Raw genomic sequence first — 23,028 nt, 5'->3', positions numbered from 1 at the left:
GAAGATTGAGGGGGATCTTATAGAAACTTACCAAATTTTTAAAGGGTTTGACAGGCTAGATGCAAGAAGATTGTTCCCGATGTTGGGTAAGTTCAGAACAAGGGGTCCCAGTTTAAGGATAAGAGGGAAGTCTTTTAGGACCGAGATGAGAAATACATTTTTCACACAGAGAGTGGTGAATCTTGGAATTCTCTGCCACAGAAAGTAGTTGAGGCCACAATTCATTGGCTATATTTAAGAGGGAGTTAGATGTGGCCCTTATGGCTAAGGGGATCAGGGGGTCAGGGGGTATGGAGAGAAGGCAGGTACAGGATACTGAGTTGGATGATCAGCCATGATCATATTGAATGGCGGTGCAGGCTCGAAGGGCCGAATGGCCTACTCCTGCACCTATTTTCTATGTTTCTATAACAGAGGGGAAGAAGCTGTTTGTGAGTCTGGTGGTGCATAGTAACTGCATCCAGCTAGGTTAGGCTGAGGGCCAGAGCGGACATGGTGAAGTGTGGTCTTGTCTTCAACGTCTCTTTGATGCAGCAAGCTGTGATTGCAGATGCACCAGCAGCTGAAACGGTCCCGAGACAAGGACATGAACAATGCCCTTCACTTCAACCCTGAGAATAGTACAGAAAGAAGGACTGCAGACTTGAGTCCCAACCCAAAATGTTCTCCAGAGACGCTGCCTGTCCTGCTGAGTTACTCCAGTGATTTTGTGTCTTTCTAAGAATAGTGCAGACAGATGTGTGGGATTGTACTACAAGTTTCATGAAATGAATGAGGGCAACACTAAATATCTTGCACTGAGCCATCCACAATTGTGTACCAGTTTGTTGATGTTATGCAAACAAATGTATGTCTCTTTAAATGTGATGAAGGGACTTGGCACCAGAGTTCAGGCTCAACGTTTACCTCCTGTGCTATAATTATGTTGCAGTATGACAAACTAGCAGCGATGAATGGCCCAGATATTGCAGGGAACATTGCCACTCAAAACTTAGTATCAGAGTGATACAGCATGGTAACAGGCACTGCGGCCCAACTTGCCCACACCAGCCAACATGTATGTCCCAGCTACACTAGTCCCACCATAGCTGCTACGGTCAGGCAAACGCCTCCGTTGCCATGCTGTGAGAACAGAGAGGATGAGAAGGAGTTTCTCCTCAGAGGCCATTAGGACTGTAAACCCCTATCTCACCAGGGACTAACTCTAGTGAACCAATCTACTGTTGTGTGGTGTCTTTTTATAATTGCTGTTTTTTCACTGTCACTTGTCACTTTTCATTTCACTGTACATCTCGTATGTGTTTGTGACGAATACACGACTTGACTCGACCTGCCCGCGTTTGGCCCATATCCCTCCAAACCTGTCCTATCCATGTACCTGTCTAAGTTTCTTAAACATTGGGATAGTCCCAGCCTCAACTCCCTGCTCTGGCAGCTTGTTCCATACACCCACCACCCTGTGTGTGGAAAGGTTACCCTTCAGATTCCCATTCAATATTTTCCTCTTCACTTTGGGTTCTCAACACAAAAATCAATGTGGATAAGTTGCAACCAGCAACTTGCAGACATGCATTGGATGTCAGACTCTTTGCAGAGATTGGATGTTGCAGCTGCATTATTTCCAACATTTACACACAGAAATTCAAACGAGTAGCATCAGCAATTTTTTTAAATATCAAATATTTCAGACTATTTGCATTTTTTTTTATTTGACACCAGCCATTATGAAATGTGCCCGATAGTACTTCAGTTGTATAATCCTACTTCCCTATGAACAAAACACAGCATGCTGGAGGAACCTAATGGCTCAGGCAGCATCTCAGGAAATGGACAGACAACGTTTCAGATCCGGACCTTTCTACAGGCTGTGAAATATCTGCTTTCTTATGGTTATACTGTCATGTTAAACACAAAGTACTGCACTTTAAAAACTTCCATCAAGGCTAACCTACCAGTAGTATTTAAACGGATTAAAATATAATAAGCTTATGCCAAAATGCCACTGTTCAGAAATTCACCTCAATGTTAAAATTCACCTCAATGCTAAATGTTTTGTTGTTGCAGCTGTACGCATTATTCAGCTTTCAAATGCCAGTTCCACTGAAATTATGTGTCGGGCATGGAGTCATTGAAGGATTTCCATTCTACTTACACCAAAAATCTTCAATAAGACTAATTAACGGAGTAGCATTCTTTGTTACACAACTGATATAATCTGAATGCAGAGACCACTGGTCAACAAGCCAGGAGCAAGATAATTAGGCACCTTTGTGCCTGAACTCTGAGATAGCTTTAAAACATTGCCAAGATTTATATCAGGGGATTCAAAAACATATTTATACGATTTGGCAGAGAAGGCAATAGGACATTATTGATTTCATAGATATCGTATAAAGGAAACATTAAAAGATACATTTTCAGTCTCACACCCACACACAATTCACAAGCAGACAATTCATTAGACAAAACAGCAAAAATACTGCGTTCAAAGAGGAATGAGAGAAAAAGACAGGTGCCTGAATCTTGAACAAAACACAAAGTGCTGGAGGAACTCAGCGGGTCAGGCAGTATCTGCGGAGGGAATGGGTAGATGACGTTTCGGGTCAAGGCACTTCCTCAACATCAAAATGAAAGAGAAATCAGAGAGTACGTCTCTCAAATATCTCAGGTGGCATTTCCAGCAACGACTCCTTGGACAGATGCATCGTACACTTTTTCTGGTTTCATAGAAACATAGAAAATAGGTGCAGGAGTAGAGGCCATTCGGCCCTTCGAGCCTGCACCGCCATTCAATATGATCATGGCTGATCATCCAACTCAGTATCCTGTACCTGCCTTCTCTCCATACCCCCTGATCCCTTTAGCCACAAGGGCCACATCTAACTCCCTCTTAAATATAGCCAATGAACTGGCCTCAACTACCTTCTGTGGCAGAGAGTTCCACAGATTCACCACTCTCTGTGTGAAAAATGTTTTCCTCATCTCGGTCCTAAAAGATTTCCCCCTTATCCTTAAACTGTGACCCCTTGTCCTAGACTTCCCAACATCGGTAACAATCTTCCTGCATCTAGCCTGTCCAACCCCTTAAGAATTTTGTAAGTTTCTATAAGATCCCCCCTCAATCTTTTAAATTCTAGCGAGTACAAGCCGATTCTATCCAGTCTTTCTTCATATGAAAGTCCTGACATCCCAGGAATCAGTCTGGTGAACCTTCTCTGTACTCCCTCTATGGCAAGAATGTCTTTCCTCAGATTAGGAGACCAAAACTGTACGCAATACTCCAGGTGTGGTCTCACCAAGACCCTGTACAACTGCAGTAGAACCTCCCTGGTCCTATACTCAAATCCTTATGCTATGAAATATAGAAGAGTACAGGAATAGGCCATTCGGCCCATTATGTTTGTGCTGAACATGGCAAGAGCAAATCTTATCTGCCTGTACGTAATCCGCATGCCTCCATTCAACAGACAATAGGTGCAGTAGTTGGCCGTTCCATGCATATCCATGTACTTAATCCAAAGTCTCTTAAATGCCACTATGGTATCTGCCTCCACCACCTCCTAATGGCAGTGTGTTGCAGGCCCCACTACTCTCCAAGTAAGAGAGATTTCCCCCACAAGTCTCAAGACTTCATCTTTCCGGTGATTGTCCCGAGTCACCAGGCACTCCATCATATCTTTGCCACAAATCTTGATTGCAATGAAGTGGCTTCAAGTACCACTTCAAATGCCTTCTGACTTCACCACCAGCTCGGGTTCAGCTTTTACATACACCGTAAGAGGACCCTACTTGGCAATGAAGTGGCTAGCATGTCTTATAACTTCAACAGCATTAAAAAGCAAAATCGCTGGAAAAAAGAGAATCTGCAAAAAATGTAGACACATAAAAACTACCTACTTTTTTTTTATTAATTAGGGACTCGGGAAAAAAACCTTAAGTCCCCTCCAAAAAATCTTTCATTGAGAACTGTTTCTAATGACAGACTCTGGTTCCTTGAGAGCAGTATCACATGGAGATGGGGTGGTCAAGAAAGCTTTCGGCACATTGGCCTTCATCAGTCAGGACATTGAGTGAAGAAGGGTCTCGACCCGAAATGTCACCTATTCCTTCTCTCCAGTGATGCTGCCCGTCCCGCTGAGTTACTCCAGCATTTTGTGTCTTTCTTCAGTTTAAACCAGCATCTGCAGTTCCTTCCTACATGTAGAAGTTGGAATGTTAATTTATGGTTATGGATGACATGGGTGAGGCAACATTTGGAGGATTGTGTTCTGTTTTGATCCCCTGCTGTAGGAAGGATGTTATTAAAGCTGCAGAGAAGATTTATGAAGGTTTTGCCAGAGGGCGAGTCCCTGAGCTATAGGGAGCAGTTGAACAGACTAGGACATTATTTCTTGGAGCACAGGAGCACGAGGGATGATCTCATGGAGCTGTATAAGATCATGAGGGGAATAGATAGGGTAAATGCAGAGGAATGAAGAACCTACAGTGCATTCAGAAAGCATTCAAACCCCTTCACTTTTCCACATTTGTTACAGCCTTATTCTAAAATAGCGGTAAATTATGGTGCCCTGAAATGGGGGGACTATGTATAAACACAGCTGTAATTTCTACATGGTGAAACCAAAATGTATAAAAATAGTCTTTAATAAAATCTGACAATGTGCACTTTAACCACATGTGAATTTTTTTTTCTATTACAAATCTCAAATTGTGGCGTACAGAGGCAAATAAATAGATGATGGGTCTTTGTCCCAAACATTATAGAGGGCAGTGTAAGTGAGAGGGGGAAGATTTAAAAGGAACCTGAGAGTGGTTATATGGCTGCCAGACGAGGTAGTTGGTGCAGGAACTATAACAACATTTAAAACATATTTGGACAGGTACGCAGATAGGAAAGGTTGAGGGATATGGGCCAAACATGGGCAGGTGGGATTAACGTAGATGGGGCATCTTGGTCAACATGGGCCTGTTATCTTTCCGTATGACTCTGATATTCTTCATGTTGAGTTTAAAATCCAGGCTTATACTTAAATTAGTTTAAAAAAATATTTGTGATCATATCATATCGTTGCCAAACAAATCACTAAGTGCTGAAAGACATACACATGAACAAATATAATTGCTACAAAGCCAAGACCAACTAATTATAGATACCCAAACTCCAGCAAGTAATGTAGAGTTGCGACCATATCATTCATTTTCCATCTTTGAGCTAAATGTTTGATAGATGGTTGTACAACTGTTCAATGATACAGTAAAGGAATGAACAACTGATAAAAATCCAAAGGTCCCATGAGTTTATCCATAAATCCAAACTTACAAATGTAGACTGCCACAGAAGTATTTCTTTGACTTCACACACAATGCTGAACATTACCCTATGAGATTCACATATGTGTCTTCATGTATAATGCCAAAAATAACCCAATAAGGGCTTAACGTAAAGTGTAAATATACTTTAGTTGTTGAAAAACCATGAAGCGTGTAAGAATGTACGACATCTAATCCACACAAATAAAAGATGATAATATTAGAAAGGTAGAACAGACTTTAACGGAAATCGAGGGCCAGTGTCAAACGTCAGTAAATACCTTGCTAAGTTAAGCTGCTTTGTTGCCTGTGGTTCTAAAACCCTGATGTACAAAGGGCTTGTCAGGGAACTGCAAGAGAGAAGTGTTTGGTCTGATTTACAAATGACAATTAATATCAAGTGTATAGAAAAGACAGCAATATAATAGAGAGAATGGGAAATGTAATGGCATTGGTTGGAAAGAGAAAGGTGATGAAATATGGATTATCAGTTACAATAATTAAATATTAATATCATTCCACAAGTTTTACACAATATAGAGAATCCAACACTGGCTTTGGTTTTACCTTTTTAAAAAAAAAATATATATATCTACTGAATCATTTCCACAACAGATCTTGTACATTACAACCATGTATAAATAAAAGTATGTGATTTACAAGCTTAAACAGATGAATTAAGAAATGCTCATTTGGTAAGAAAAACTGAAACTAACCATTAATCACAAATGTAACCATTTGAAGTAAGGACATGATTCATTCAAATGTTGTAAGTAACACAGTGAAGTAATAAATGCCAACGTGACTAACTAACAAATTGAATTCTTTAAATCAAATTACTGAGAAAAAATGTTGAAAAGTCAGATTATTTTTTTATTACCAGATTTCTTTTAACTTCTGGTAGTTTTGAGGATAGGATATTCAAAGAACAAACACTAGACTGGTACTTACCTGCTGGAATTTCTGTTAGCAAATAATGAAAAAACAAAAATAAAGAATATCTTATTTAAATAAGGGAATTATATATTGGTTACAGAGTACAGCTGATCTTTTATTATACCATAGGTACTAAGCGTACATGATCGCAACATTTGCCTGTTGATTAAAGATTTATAACCATATAACAATTACAGCACGGAAACAGGCCATCTTGGCCCTTCTAGTCCGTGCCGAATACTTATTCTCCCCTAGTCCCATCTACCTGCGCTCAGACCATAACCCTCCATTCCTGTCCCGTCCATATAACTATCCAAGTTATTTTTAAATGATAAAATCGAACCTGCCTCCACCACCTTCACTGGAAGCTCATTCCACACAGCCACCACTCTCTGAGTAAAGAAGTTCCCCCTAAACTTCTGTCCTTTAATTCTCAAGTCATGTCCCCTTGTTTGAATCTTCCCTACTCTCAGTGGGAAAAGCTTATCCACGTCAACTCTGTCTATCCCTCTCATCATTTTAAAGACCTTTATCAAGTCCCCCCTTAACCTTCTGCGCTCCAAAGAATAAAGCCCTAACTTGTTCAACCTTTCTCTGTAACTTAGTTGCTGAAACCCAGGCAACATTCTAGTAAATCTAGTAAATGTACTTAATTGATCACAAATTTATGAAATGAAATATACAAAATGATGCAACGGTCTTAAAAATGTCACTCGCCTTCAATCTGAGCATTAATCAGAAAAACAAAAAAAATAAAATTATTCAAAAATGACAACTTGTTGAAACCAAGAATGGAAATGAGTGGTGATCCATCAGAGCATAGCAAAATATAATATCTACTATGGAACCTCAACTAGATCTCTGGTCTTTAATATCCTTGCTACACTCTTTTAAATTGCACATAATGAGCAAAGCTTTCTACTCCTGCCCCAACGAGGCACATCTTGTTTAAGTGTGTATCATCGTGCCATTAGGAAACCAGAGCCATTTTCAAGTATCATCCTTGTGAATAAAGTTAGCACACGAGGGACATCAGATGCCCGAGACCTTGTCTAATTGTTCCCGATGTTGGGGAAGTCCGGAACAAGGGGTCACAGTTTAAGGATAAAGGGGAAATCTTTTAGGACCAAGATGAGAAAAACATTTTGCACACAGAGAGTGGTGAATCTGTGGAATTCTCTGCCACAGAAGGTATATGATTGTGTTTATAATTTGTTTGGTTGTTTTGTTGTTTGTCTTTTGCACAAAAGTCCGCGAGCATTGCCACTTTCATTTCACTGCACATCTCGTATGTGTATGTGACAAATAAACTTGACTTGACTTGACTAGTTGAGGCCAGTTCATTGGCTATATTTAAGAGGGAGTTAGATGTGGCCCTTGTGGCTAAGGGGATCAGGGGGTATGGAGAGAAGGCAGGTACAGGATACTGAGTTGGATGATCAGCCATGATCATATTGAATGGCGGTGCAGGCTCGAAGGGCCGAATGGCCTCTACTCCTGCACCTATTTTCTATGTTTCTATGTAATTCCACAAGTGAGGTGATGATGTGAAGATTTAAATCAGGACGCACCAAAAGTTTGTGTCAAAGCCAGTTACCCATTACATCAGTACAGTCTGTAGAAACATAGTCTATCTGTTCCCTCCACAGATGCTGCCTGACTCACTGCGAACCTGCAGCACTATGTATTTTGTTCAAGACTCCAGCATCTGCAATTGCTTGTGTAGCCACTCCATATGTCTTTGGCTAGAATAAATGACAAATTTGGGCGTTCTCAGCAATATTTCATTTAGTGTAGAGATACAGCAAGAATCTCTTCGGCCCAACGAGTCCACACTGACCATCGATCAACCATTCACATTGGTTCTATGGTATCCCATTTTCTCATCGATTCCCTACACACGCTGGGGGAAATCTACAGAGGCCAGTTAACCAACAAACCTGCACGTCTTTGTGGTGTGGGGCGAAACCGGAGCACCCGGTGGAAACCCACGTGGTCACAGGGGGAAGCATGCAAACTCCACACAGACAGCACCCTACATCAGGATCAAGCCATAGTATCTGGCACTGTAAGGCAGTAGCTCTACCTGCTGCACCACTGTACCACCCTTGATGCACATTACACAACCTCAAAAGAGTCCTTGTGATGAAGATAGAAACATAGAAACATAGAAATTAGGTGCAGGAGTAGGCCATTCGGCCCTTCGAGCCTGCACCGCCATTCAATATGATCATGGCTGATCATCCAACTCAGTATCCCGTACCTGCCTTCTCTCCATATCCTCTGATCCCCTTAGCCACAAGGGCCACATCTAACTCCCTCTTAAATATAGCCAATGAACTGGCCTCGACTACCCTCTGCGGCAGAGAGTTCCAGAGATTCACCACTCTCTGTGTGAAAAAAGTTCTTCTCATCTCAGGTTTTAAAGGATTTCCCCCTTATCCTTAAGCTGTGACCCCTTGTCCTGGACTTCCCCAACATTGGGAACAATCTTCCTGCATCTAGCCTGTCCAACCCCTTAAGAATTTTGTAGGTTTCTATAAGATCCCCTCTCAATCTCCTAAATTCTAGAGAGTATAAACCAAGTCTATCCAGTCTTTCTTCATAAGACAGTCCTGACATCCCAGGAATCAGTCAAGATAGATTTTCCTGCTGAGGAAATGCTACAAATAAACATTTATGTCCTGACTATAATTTATTTGTGGCTTTATGACTTAAACTACATGAAGTGAGCACTAAAAGCCTTGTGTCTTCCAGGGAAGGGTGATGAGAATAAATACAATCTGTGTTTACTTGGATTATTTTGCTGGGGATTCACAAAGGGCATAAATATTTATCCCAACTCCAGTGAAGTACAACTTCAGTATCAAGTACAATACTTGATAGAATTCCTCAAAAGTAAGTATTCAATGAAAGATTCAAAGCAAGTCTTGGCGACTGAAATAATACGAGTGATAGATAGGGTAGACAGTCAGAACCTTTTCCTCAATGTGGAAATATCAAATACTCTTGAGCACAGCTATAAGGTGAAAGGGGCAAAGTTTAATAGAGAAAGAGTCGTAGAGTAGAAACAGGCCCTTCGGCCCAACTTGCCCACACCGGCTACACTAGTCCCACCTGCCCACGTTTGATCCATGTCCCTCTAAACATGTCCTATCCATGTACCTAACGGTTTCTTAATTGTTGGGATAGTCCCTGTTTCTACCACCTCCCCTGGCAGCTCGTTCCATACACCCACCATCCTTTGTATGATAAAGGTACTCCTCAGATTCCTGTTCAATCTTCTCCCCTTCACCTTAAACCCATGTCCTCTGGTCCTCGATTCCCCCTACTCTGGGCAAGAGACTCTGTGCATCTACCCGATCTATTCCTCTCATGATTTTATACAAAATCACCCCTTATCCTCCTGTGCTCCAAGAAATAGAGTCCCAGCTTACTCAACCTCTCCCTATAGCTCACACCTTCTAGTCCTGGCAACGTCCTTGTAAATCTTCTCTGTACCCTCTCCAGCTTGGCAACAATATGTAACGATCCAGCATGCATCCCTACGGTCCACTGAGGCCACACTGACCATTGATCACCACATCGATGTGCGGGCAAGTTTCTTTAACACAGAGAGTGGTGGGTGCCCGGAACATGTGGCCAGGGGTGGTGGTGGAGGCAGATACAATGGTTTCATTTAAGAGGCTTGAGAGGCACATGCAATGCAGGGAATGGAGGGATATGGATTATGTGTAGGCAGCTAAGAGTTGGTCTTAACGTCATGTTTGGTATAGGTATTGTGGGCCAAAGCACCCATTACATGTTTGTCAAATTAAATGGGCAGCATGTACAGGACTGTAGACTTAACTCAGCTCAGACTTAGAGTTTAGTTTAGAATATTATTGTCACAAGTACTGAGGTACAGTAACATGTCTGGTGCACAGTTTGTGTTCTACACTAACATGCTTTGTGATGTTTCAGTTTTTCTGCAGAATTCTCAAAAGGTCTGTTACACAGGAATATAGATTTGCATCAGTCAGCTGACATGAAAAACTATCTTTTTAATCTTAAAATTAAAATTGAAAGATAATGTTATCTTGTCTACTTTAGGTAACACATTTTATCTAGAGAAACAATGTGCTGTGAATTGTGTTGAAGCATATTGAGACTTCTTAATGCTTCATTTATAGAAGTCTTAAAACTAAATTGATTAATTCATCTCAGTTAATTTCCAAAATGTTCATGTAACAGAGAATAATATGCTAAATATTAAGCTAGGTGGGGGCTGGAAGAGGTGAGCAAATGCCACAGATCAATAATGGATCATCATTTAAACCAAAACACAAAGTTGCTGGAGAAACTCAGTGGTCAGGCAGCATCTGTGGAGTGAATGGACAGATGATGTTTCAGGTCAGGAACTTCCGTCAGACTCTCCCTCAATTTGCTGTTCAACCCTGCTTCAGTCTGAATAAGGGTCCAGTCCCAAAACGTCACCTGTCCATTCCCTCCACAAATGCTGCCTGGCCCACTGAGTTCCTCCTGTACTTTGTCTCTTGCTCAATTTTCCAGCATCTGCAGTTTCTTGTGTCTCCGTGCATCATTAAAAGAAAATCTAACTCAAAGATTCACACAGAGAGTGGTGAATCTGTGGAATTCTCTGCCACAGAAGGTAGTTGAGGCCAGTTCATTGGCTATATTTAAGAGGGAGTTAGATGTGGCCCTTGTGGCTAAGGGGATCAGGGGGCATGGAGAGAAGGCAGGTACGGGATACGGAGTTGGATGATCAGCCATGATCATATTGAATGGCGGTGCTGGCTGGAAGGGCCGAATGGCCTACTCCTGCACCTAGACTACCTTCCAATTAACAAGTATACCCCATTGAGTTGCATTGGAGATTAAATCCAAATATTAATATTTTTCTATTGCAAAACACCCACATTTTCTATTTATATTATGTCAATGTTTAATCATTACAGATTTGATCCAAGTAACTTAATCCGTCAACAGAATAAGATGAAGGTCCTTCATTCAATTTAATAGCAACATAACCGCTGTGTGCCGGGGCCAATTAATCCGTCACTGTCCACACAGCATAGACGCTACCCAGTGGCGGACTAGGTCTAAACATATTGGTTGCCAGGAGACAAAGGGGGCCCACTTCATCAGGGGCCCACTTGCCATCGGGCAAGCTGACACCCTGGCCAGTCCACCACTGATGCTACAAACAGGATGGGTGATATAACATGTACATTCTATATGAGCAGAATGAGCCAGAACCATGTGCTAGACCCTACAATTACTCCTGAATTAAACAGAAAAATCTATTAATAATACTAATATAGATAAGAAAATATGGAGGCGAGGCCTGTTCTCTTTTTGGCTTAAGGGCCTGTCCCACTGCGGCAACCTAATTGGCGAGTTTAGAAGAGTTTGCCCTCGACTCCTACTCGCAGCAAGGAGGTCTTTGTAACTCTCCTTCATGCTCGAGAGTGGTCTCTGCGTACTCGAGGTCTCAGCTAGGTCTTGGCGTATTTTTCAACGTGCTGAAAAATGCTTGCGAGTAAAAAGAGGTCGCCATGGAAAAAAAAATCGATACTTTTTTTAGGTAGGTTTAGTCGAGGTGGGTCATAGTAGGTTGTAATGCTATCGTAGGTAATCGGAGGAAAAGCTAGTTGAGAAAAAAAAGGGAAGTAAACCGACCGGTAATGTTAAATACCCGCTAAAACTTTATTAAAAGTTGTCTGGCTTATTAAAAGTGCCTCCACTCCTTCTCCCCCCCCCCCCCTTATCTCTTATCTCCCCCTTATCTCCCCCCCCTTTATCTCCCCTTCCCCCCCCCCCCCCCCCCCCACTCTGCGCTCTCTAAAGGACTTATTGTAACTGTGCCAGCCGTCTTTTACCTCCCTGTTCATCGCAGGTGTGAATTTCAGACAGCGCTCCCCTGCTTTCCCTGGCCCCCGCTCTGTGTGTGTGTGTGTGTGTGTGTGTGTGTGTGTGTGTGTGTGTGTGTGTGTGTGTGTGTGTGTGTGTGTGTGTGTGTGTGTGTGTGTGTGTGTGTATCTCTGTGTGTGTGTGTGTATATCTGTGTGTGTGTCTGTCTGTCTGTCTGTCTGGGTCTGTATATCTGTGTGTGTGTGTGTGTGTGTGTGTGTGTGTGTGTGTGTGTGTGTGTGTGTGTGTGTGTGTGTGTGTGTGTGTGTGTGTGTGTGTGTGTGTGTGTGTGTGTCTGTGTGTGTGTGTGTGTGTGTCTGTGTGTGTGTGTGTGTGTGTGTGTGTGTGTGTGTGTGTCTGTGTCTGTGTCTGTGTCTGTGTCTGTGTCTGTGTCTGTGAGAGACAGTCGCTGAAAAGTCACGTTAGTGGGACAGGCCCTTATGTGTTATTAATATTGAGGATTAATGAGCAAGCCATCCATGCCAGCTCGCACTAGTTCTGTGATATCCCACTTTCTCATCCACTCCCTACACATTAAGTCTATTTGCAGATGGGCAAATAACCTACAAACGGGCACGGCTTTTGGCAGGAAACCGGAGTACCCGGAGGAAACCCACACAGTCACAGGGAGAGTTTGTAAACTCCACACAGGACTCGGGGTCAAACCCAGGTCTCTGGGGCTGTGAGGCAGCAGCTCTACTTGCTTCAACATTGTGCCACGCCATGTAGACCAAGATGATTAGACACCGAGTTTCATGATTGCAATTAGAATCATTATTCTAAGCCATGGAAAACTGCTATTTCTCTCTGGTGAAATCATTGGTAGTCAATTAAACACCTTTACAGCTTTATAACAAAGGCATTTTAATCTCATGTTGATATCCAATTGTATTTTCATGGCTGCTCTCAGTCTCCAGATATTTTGACTATATAATATAAAGATTGATGCTTTTCATGGACAATCCTGACAATGAAGTGGATTACTTTCAAAGACAAAAGTTTCTAGATTTCTGTTGCATTTTCCAGCAAAAAAAAATAATTGAATCCAATTACAAGCCTTTAAAGATCAGAGTCAAATATATTTAAATTTACATTTTGTCAAATTTACCAATAGTTGATTATTCCTAAACTATTGTTAAATCAGCAGCAGTCACCAACTAATGCCGAGCAGAGCCTGATTAACAAAAGATGGTGGTTCAGATATGCAAAAATGACAGGGATTTAAACTCTGACTAGACTTACTGTAACACATCTGTCACCACAGGCAGTGCCGATTCTTCACCCATCAAATCCATTCCGTCAGCCAGACTACTGGTCCGTGAAATATCATTCGGGCTACCTTCAATCGCAGGTTTTCTCACTTTTAAAATTAGCACAAAAGAGAACAGTATGGAATTTTCAGTAGGAATCATTTAGAATCAATAAGTATTATCACAAGACTGCATCTTGAATTGTCACATTGATTAGTCAAAGTGAAAAGAAGCTAAAATTAACACCTTGCATGCAGATAAACAACAAACAATGTTAGTTCATATTAATGAATAGGTATCATCATTCTAATATATTCTTCATATGCAGATTATATTTGATATCAAATATGTTCATATTAAATACTATGCATTATCATTAAAAATACTCTTTTTAATAACGTTTATGATAACAAGAAAATACAGTAAATGCAACATAATATGTGCATTTAGATTTAATTATTAAAATTAATGTATTGTGATTTTAATATAAGCAAAGTATTGTACTAGAAGCAATAAACTTCATTAAAAACAAATGCACTTCAACTCTGATTCATTCATTTATAATGAGCAAGTATGTTTGTCTTGGACAACAAGAAATTCTATTGTGAATGTAGAGGTGCGTCTTGTACCTGGTGTGAGGTACAGGTGGTTAGGGGAGACCAGGAAAGCTGGCGGCCTGCATGCAAGGGGGCAGAAACCACAAGGGAGGTGTAAATCAGGATCATTCATCTCCAGCAAAGTGGGAAGACAAACATGCAGCTGTTTGGACTAAGAGCCCAATTTTCTCCGTGGATGGCAGGTAAGAAATGACTGCATGCCTGTGCCAACATTCACAAGAATTTGCCCAGTGGAAGTTTACTTAAATTGCAAGAATCAGATGAAAGGAACACACGTCAGGCCTTAGAAGACTTTGCAATAACTCAGATGTAAAGATTATTGAACAATGAATCATTTTTAGAGTGATGGTAGTAAAAATATATTTATTGGGATTTATGGATTTTTGTATAAAATAAATGGTTTGCTGGCACCCATTAATCAAGCAGCAGACAATGACGGCGTATTATGCATGCTCAAATGAATTGCTTCGTTTGGGACTTGTACAATGGAAACAAATGCTTAGACTGTCACTGACAAAACTCATTCTGCATTCAGGGCAGCCAGGAAGCAAAGCAGATGACATGTGATAACACTGACATTCATTAACAAGTATTACCCCCAAAATAATGGCGCATTTATCTCAAGCCACCGATTCCGCATGAGAAATGAATTATTAATGGTGCATGAGAAAGCCAAACAGATTAGCGAACAATTCTATACTGTAACAACAGCAGACACCAACAACAACAGGCAAATAGATGATCCAAACAATGAGAAAAGCACCAAGATCACCCATCTGTTTAATTTTCCACACTGCATAAGAGAATTAAATGGAGAAGGAACAAGCATTGGCCATGGAGGAAATGCTACATGGAGTAACGAGTTGGGACAAAAGCAAAATTAATTCCTCAATGATCACAGTTCTGAGGAATTGTTACTGTAAGGCAGACTTACCCGATTGTCTAAATATCCTTGTAAGACCTAACAAAGCAGAAATTGATGTGCAAATGAAGACAAGCACACAAGATTATTTCTCAGCCTCATCATTATCTAGGCGACCAATCCTTCTTCTAACAACTATCCTAGTTGTAGATTTCAACTATTATCGCAAGGCTGGTCACTTGGTGGCACAGTGGTGCAGCGGGTAGAGCTGCTGCCTCACATCGCTAGAGACACAGGTTCTATCCTGTCCTCAGGTCCCGTGTGCGTGATGTTTGCTCATTCTACCCGTGACCACGTGGGTTTGCTCCGGTTTCCTCCCGCATGTCAAAGACGTGCAGGTTTGTAGGTTAATTGATCTCTGCAAATTGGTGTGTAGGGAGGGGTACAATCTGTAGGGAGGAGGAATTGATGACAATCGGGTCAGTGTAGGATTAGTGTGAATTAGGATTAGGAGGTCAGTGGTTACCATGGACTCCGAGGGCCGAATGGCCTGTGTCCATGATGTAGCTTCCAATTCAATCCACTTCAATTACTAGAGGAGTTTCATATAACAACATTTGTCAACAAAATAGAGAGTACAGAGGAGATTTACTAGAATGTTGCCTGGGTTTCAACAACTAAGTTACAGAGATAGGTTGAATAAGTTAGGTCTTTATTCTCTGGAGCACAGAAGGTTAAGGGGGGACTTGATAGAGGTCTTTAAAATGATGAGAGGGATAGACAGAGTTGATGTGGACAAGCTTTTCCCTTTGAGAATAGGGAAGATTCAAACAAGAGGATATGACTTCAGAATTAAGGGACAGAAGTTTAGGGGTAATATGAGGGGGAACTTCTTTACTCAGAGAGTGGTAGCTGTGTGGAATGAGCTTCCAGTGGAAGTGGTGGAGGCAGGTTCATTGGTATCATTTAAAAATAAATTGGATAGGCATATGGATGAGAAGGGAATGGAGGGTTATGGTATGAGTGCAGGCAGGTGGGACAAAGGGGAAAAAAAGTTGTTCGGCACGGACTTGTAGGGCCGAGATGGCCTGTTTCCGTGCTGTAATTGTTATATGGTTATATGGTTATAACTCGTATACGTTAGGTAAAATACAGATAACATTTTATTTAGCATCTGTGGAGAAGGTGGATAGGTGACATTTCGTATCAGGATCCTTCTTCAGGCTGACTGGTGGTGGTGGGAGAAAGCTGGAAAAGGGGGTGTGAAGCAGAGAAATCATGGCAGGTGATAGGTAGACACAGGTGAGGGGGGGGGGGGGGGGAGGGGTGGGGGTTGATGAGTGGACAAAGGTCAGAGATGAAAAGACAAAAAAAGTGTAATATTTGCTGTAAAATAATTGCAACTGTGACAGAATCCTGAGCTTTGCCATCAGCATTTCCTTTAAAATTGAAGGATTATTTTATTTTCCCTCAATTTCTATGTAATTCCATTATGACAAGCATGAACCATCCCTGATATCTGTTTAGAGAAGGTCATTAAGTCAGACAGATAGCATGAGGGAGCAGAACTAAGGCACAGTATAAACATCCTGCATTAACTACTGTATCTCAATACTAATTCCGCAACCTCGCATGGCCAGTGCAGATCTCATCAAATCTGCTAATCCCACAGAGTCATCAGGATGTGTTTAAACTCTTGCTTTCAAACAAATCATCACACGCAAGAAAAATGATGAGGATGAAATTTCTGAGCATTCGTTCACTTCTACAGTTTAACACTAGTTGCACTGTGAATATATTTATGTACCGAGCTGCCTTCGGGCCCAGGGAATAGGTTTAAGGTGCATGCTTCCCGTGTAACGATGACAACTTGCAGAGTAACTCTTTCAAATTGTAACTTTAGTTACGAAGCTGTTTTCACTGCAGAGTCTGCATTGATGTTGAGGGAAGTGGAGATGTGGTTGAAGTCCATGGTTATACATGTTTCCGCTGACTGGATAGCACGCAACAAAAGCTTTTCAAAGTATCTCGCTACACATGACAGGCAGCAGGAGGCGGCTGATCAGGAGGTCCGGGCCGCTGAGGAGGAGGATACTCACCGTCGGGGATCGGCGTTGGCGTTCCACCAGCCCGGCGTGAGGGCCTGAACATCGGGCCACCCGGGGCGGCGACTGCGGGTGCTCGGAAGGCCCCGACCACGGATGAACACGGAGGGGAGGCTGGCTGGACTATGGTGCCATCTTCACCTTGGTGCCATTTATGTTATGTTGTGTCGTGGACTTTCTGTGTTTGTGCTTTTCTTTAATTCGATTTCAATTTTATTTTTAATATGTTTTATTATTATTTATTATTTTTTTATTTTTTTAATGATTTTTTTTTTTTTAATGATACTGCCTGTAAGGGAAATTCATTTCGTTGTCTCAAATTGAGATAATGACAATAAATTTGAATACAATACAATACAATGACAATAAACTAAACTAATGTCCCAGAGGTCTGGTCACATGACATCCCAATCTCTGGTTTTGATCAGCCAATGTCTCATTTTGGGACATTCAGCTGCTGCCTTACGGCGCCAGAGACCCGGGTTCGATCCTGACCTCAGGTGCTGTCTGTACACAGTTTGTTGTTCTACGTAGGTGCTCCAGTTTCTTCCCACATTGCAAAGATGTGCAGGCTTGTAGGTTAATTGGCCCTCTGTAAATTGTTCCTAGTGTGTAGGGAGTGGATCACCTGTATCCAGCAATCATTTAAGATAGACACAATATGCTGGAGTAACTCAGTGAGACAGGCAGCGTCTCTGGAGAGAAGGAAGGGGTGATGTTGTCCCGCTGAATTACTCCACTATTTCGTGTCTACCTTCGGTGTAAACCAGCATCCGCAGTTCCTTCCTCCGGCTATCACTTGCTAGGCTTTGTCCCTGTTCCCCTCCCCCTCCCTCCCCCCTTCTTCCATCATCCCCCGACAACCAGTCTGAAGAAGGGTCCCGACCAGAAACGTCACCTATCCATGTTCTCCACAGATGCTGCCTGACCCGCTGCGTTATGGTGCAGCAGCATCTATGGAGCGAAGGAAATAGGCAACGTTTCGGGGCCGAAATCCTTATGGAAATAGGCAACATTTTGGGCCGAAACCCTTCCGGGTTTCGGCCCGAAACGTTGCCTATTTCCTTAGCTCCATAGATGCTGCCTGACCCTATGAGTTACTCCAGCACTCTGTGAACCGTCACCTATCCATGTTCTCCACAGATGCTGCCTGACCCGCTGAGTTACTCCAGCACTCTGTGAAACGTCACCTATCCATGTTCTCCACAGATGCTGCCTGACCCGCTGAGTTACTCTAGCATTCTGTGTTGTGTTTAACCACTAGTTGTGAGGACAATTGCAGCAGCTTACCAGCGCCACATTGAGGGCTAAACTACAAATGGCAGCAGGCTACAGAAACCAATCTCAGAGTATATTGTAAAGCACTGTACATCAACAATAACATGTACAGGAGTCGAACAGTTCACAGTGAAACAACATTTTTTTTTTAAAAATACAATTAATCTACTACCTAGAAGGGAAAGCAAAATACAATCTATAATTATTCAACGGTTATATTAACACTGCTGATATTTGAGTCGGTGCTCGTGATGCATCCTGGAATTGTCAACACAATCTGCGCGTGCAATATATTTAATATGTGCATTTAACACCAATTCTCAAATTACAATTTAAATAGTAACGATAACAACTTGGGTTGGAATCTGGGGGAAATGTAATTAAAATCTCTATTATAACTCCATTTAATTAGTGATATTTAACATAAAGAGACAACTTTCTTGTTCTGGTTGGCATTGTTCCTCCAGTTTGTTGCATTTCCCACGACAAAACTAACAACGTCGAACAGGAACAGGCCCTTCAGCCCACAATCTCTGTGCCTAATACGATGCCAAACTAAACCAACACCTTGTGCCTGGACATGAAGCACACGTGTGTCTGTCTAAAAACCTCTTTAAACACCAGGATGGTATCTGCTTCAAGCACCACGCCTGGCAGTGCGTTCCAGGCACCCACCACAGTGTAAACAGACCTGCCCCACACACAGGCAACCTTCCTCTTCAAGCTAGGTCCTCTGCTCTTTGACATTTCCATCCTGATTGTTTACTCTGTCAATGCCTTTCATCATTGTATATACTTCCATCAGGTCTCCTCCCCTCAGCACCCAGAGCTTTGGACAAAACAATCCAAATCTGTCCGATCTCTCCTTTGAGCTAATATCCCCTAATCCAGGCATCATTCAGATGAACCGGTTTAAGAACGAACTGCAGATGCTGGAAAAATCAAAGGTAGACAAAAAATGCTGGAGAAACTCAGCGGGTCAGGCAGCATCTGTGGAGAGAAGGAATTGCCGATGTTTCAGGTCGAGACCCTTTTTAAATCTGAAGAAGGGTCTTGACCAGAAATGTTACCAATCCCTTCTCTCCATCACCCGCTGAGTTTCTCCAGCATTTTCTGTCTACATTCAGATGAGCCACCCCTGCAGCTGTTTTGCCACTTTCAGGAGGCATTTAGGCTGCGCACAAGTTTGAGATGCATTTCCATTTTCCTTATAAAGCAATTCACAATTTTAAAATTCTCGTTGGAAATTCGGTGCAACTCTTAGTTTCATGCACCAACATTTAGATTGGGAGCAGGAAGATGCAGGAAGTGGAGTAGGCAAACCACATCACAAGCAGTTGTCTCGACATTATATGCTTTATACCAAAGCAAAATCTTCCCAAACATCATTGATGAGATACTAAATCCAGCCTTGGCAATGAACAATGATAATGGTTTAAAAAACAATTCCAATAGCTATTTATCACAGTCTTTCTCTGGGCATTAGACTTTGACAAGTTCACCAGTAATGAGTTGTATACATGACCTGTAATTACTAATGTCGAATAATGATTTCCATCTGCTCCCCTGATTTATTTCCCATTAGGTTCCCGTGTATACATTCATTCCGGTTCAAATTTCTGAATAGAAACATTTAATATAACTTCATGTGGAATCATTTACTGCATTGTAAGTTAGCAAAATGTAAAGAGCAAACCACACTCTACCTCAATGTAATAACCAAAACTCAGTTGGTGCGCAGTTTGGTTCCATCAGGTGCTTGCAGGTTTCATGCATGTAGAGCACGTGTAGTATGTGCTCCACAGGGCCAACAACGGCATGGGGCACATACAGCGAATGCTATGTTGAAGAGGGGCAGTAACACCTTCTCAGCTGATGTCCACCTGAATATGGAAACAATGAACTGCAGATGCTGGTTTACACAGAGTGCTGGAGTAACTCAGTGGGTCAGGCAGCATCTGTGGGGAACATGGATAGATGACATTTCACAGAGTGCTGGAGTAACTCAGCGGGTGCAGCAGCATCTATGGAGCTAAGGAAATAGGCAACGTTTCGGGCTGAAACCCGTAAGGGTTTCGGCCCGAAACGTTGCCTATTTCCAAAGGATTTCGGCCCGAAACGTTGCCTACTTCCTTAGCTCCATAGATGCTGCTGCACCATAACTCAGCGGGTCAGGCAGCATCTGTGGAGAACATGGATAGGTGACGTTTCACAGAGTGCTGGAGTAACTCAGTGGGTCAGGCAGCATCTGTGGAGAACATGGATAGGTGACGTTTCACAGAGTGCTGGAGTAACTCAGTGAGTCAGGCAGCATCTGTGGAGAACATGGATAGGTGACGTTTCAGATGTGACTGATTGTAGGCGGTAAAGAAAGCTGGAAGAGAGGAGAGGCAGGACAAACCACGGCAGGCTGTGGGTGGACACAGGCAAGTGGGGGTGGGGGTGGGGGGAGAGGAAGAGGAGAATTATGGCCGAGTGGTTGGAACACAGGCCAGAAGTAAAAGCAGAGGTGTGAGGCAGGATTGAGGTGTTGCAAATTGTGAAGTCAGAGGAAGGAATGTGGGGGGGGGAGGAGGAGGAGAATGTGGGAGTTCAGGTTGGGCACAGGGGAAGGAGGGAGGCATGGGAAGGTGAATCCTACCTCCTCTCTTCCAGTTTTCTGCACACCCTATAATCACTCTGAAGAAGGGTCTTGATCTGAAACATGAGTTACTCCAGCACTCTGTGAAACGTCACCTATCCATGTTCTCCACAGATGCTGCCTGACCCACTCAGTTATGGCGCAGCAGCATCTATGGAGCGAAGGAAATAGGCAACGTTTCGGGCCGAAATCCTTCTGGAAATAGGCAACGTTTCGGGCCGAAACCCTTCCGGGTTTCGGCCCGAAAAGTTGCCTATTTCCTTAGCTCCATAGATGCTGCTGCACCCGCTGAGTTACTCCAGCACTCTGTGAAACGTCACCTATCCATGTTCTCCACAGATGCTGCCTGACCCACTGAGTTACTCCAGCACTGTGTGAAACGTCACCTATCCATGTTCTCCACAGATGCTGCCTGACCCGCTGAGTTACTCCAGCACTCTGTGAAACGTCACCTATCCATGTTCTCCACAGATGCTGCCTGACCCGCTGAGTTACTCCAGCACTCTGTGTCCATCAGAATATGCAAAGGGAATCCCAGCCATGAAGTCCAACAACTTGCAGTGGAGACTGAACATGGGTGCTGCCGTCTTTGCGCCCTGAGCTTCGACTAACACCTTCTAAACACACATGACCCAAAACATAGTCAGGGGCAGATGGAACCTTCCTTTGGTGCTATTGAAAGTCGACATCATTGATCATGGATTCCCTTTGGCTGGTGTAACGATCACACACGTGTTTGGTGTTTTCTGGGGTCTGCAGGGAGCGATGATGGCAGGTGCTTGGAGATCTCAAGACTTCTGCACAGGCCAGTTGTTGCCGTACACAAACACAATGCCAAGCAGGTAGACAAAACTGTTGGAGAAACTCAGCGGGTGCAGCAGCATCTATGGAGCGAAGGAAACAGGCAGCATTGCTTATTTCCTTCCGGGTTTCAGCCCGAAACGTTGCCTATTTCCTTCGCTCCACAGATGCTGCTGCACCCGCTGAGTTTCTCCAGCATTTTTGTCGACCTTCGATTTTCCAGCATCTGCAGTTCCTTCTTAAACACAATGCCGAGCGCCTCCATTCGGAATACAGAACAAGCATACCATGCATCCAGAGCGGGGTGGGGAGCAAGGAGGGCTTACAACATGTATCCATCTCCATCCAGGGAACAATTCCCTTACCTAATCCTTAAGCAGGTTTATTGGCCAAGTATTCACATACAAGGAATTTGCCTTGGTGCTCCGCCCACAAGTAACAACATGACATACAGTGACAGTTACGAATGACTCAGAAAACACTAAACATTAATAATAATAAAACATTAATGATAAAACACCATTGATCAAACGTGAACCAACAAAATAACAGATCAAAGGGAGGCTACAGATTTTTGGCTGTTGAGTAGAGCAACTACTCGTGGATAAAAACTGTTTTTATGTCTGGCTGTGGCAGCTTTGACAGTCCGGAGTCGCCTTCCAGAGGGAAGTGATTCAAAGAGTTTGTGGCCAGGGTGAGAGGGGTCAGAGATGATCTTGCCCGCTCGCTTCCTTTACATGAGAATATAGAAAAGTACAGCACAGGAACAGGCCCTTCAGCCCACAATGTCTGTGTTGAACATGATACCAAGTTAAAATAATCTCCTTTGCCTGCAAATTATCCACATCGCTCTATTCCCTACATATCCACATGCCTATCTAAAATACCACCATCCTATCTGCCTCCACCACCACCCCTGGCAGCGCGTGCTGGGCACCCCCCACTCTCTGTGTGAAAATCTTGCCCTGTACATCTCCTGAAATCTCCTAAGATTGTTAAGGACTTGGACACGCTAGAGGCAGGAAACATGTTGGGGGAGTCCAGAACCAGGGGCCACAGTTCAAGAATAAGGGGTAAGCCATTTAGAACGGAGACGAGGAAACACGTTTTTCACACAGAGAGTGGTGAGTCTGTGGAATTCTCTGCCTCAGAGGGCGGTGGAGGCAGGTTCTCTGGTTGCTTTCAAGAGAGAGCTAGATAGGGCTCTTAAAGATACCGGAGTCAGGGGATATGGGGAGAAGGCAGGAACGGGGTACTGATTGGGGATGATCAGCCATGATCACTTTGAATGGCGGTGCTGGCTTGAAGGGCCGAA

Source organism: Leucoraja erinacea, chromosome 19 (genome assembly GCF_028641065.1).
Source record: "Leucoraja erinacea ecotype New England chromosome 19, Leri_hhj_1, whole genome shotgun sequence".
NCBI classification, from domain to species: Eukaryota; Metazoa; Chordata; class Chondrichthyes; order Rajiformes; family Rajidae; genus Leucoraja; species Leucoraja erinaceus.
The sequence above is the reverse complement of the archived record's forward strand: the minus strand, read 5'-3'. Positions refer to the sequence as shown.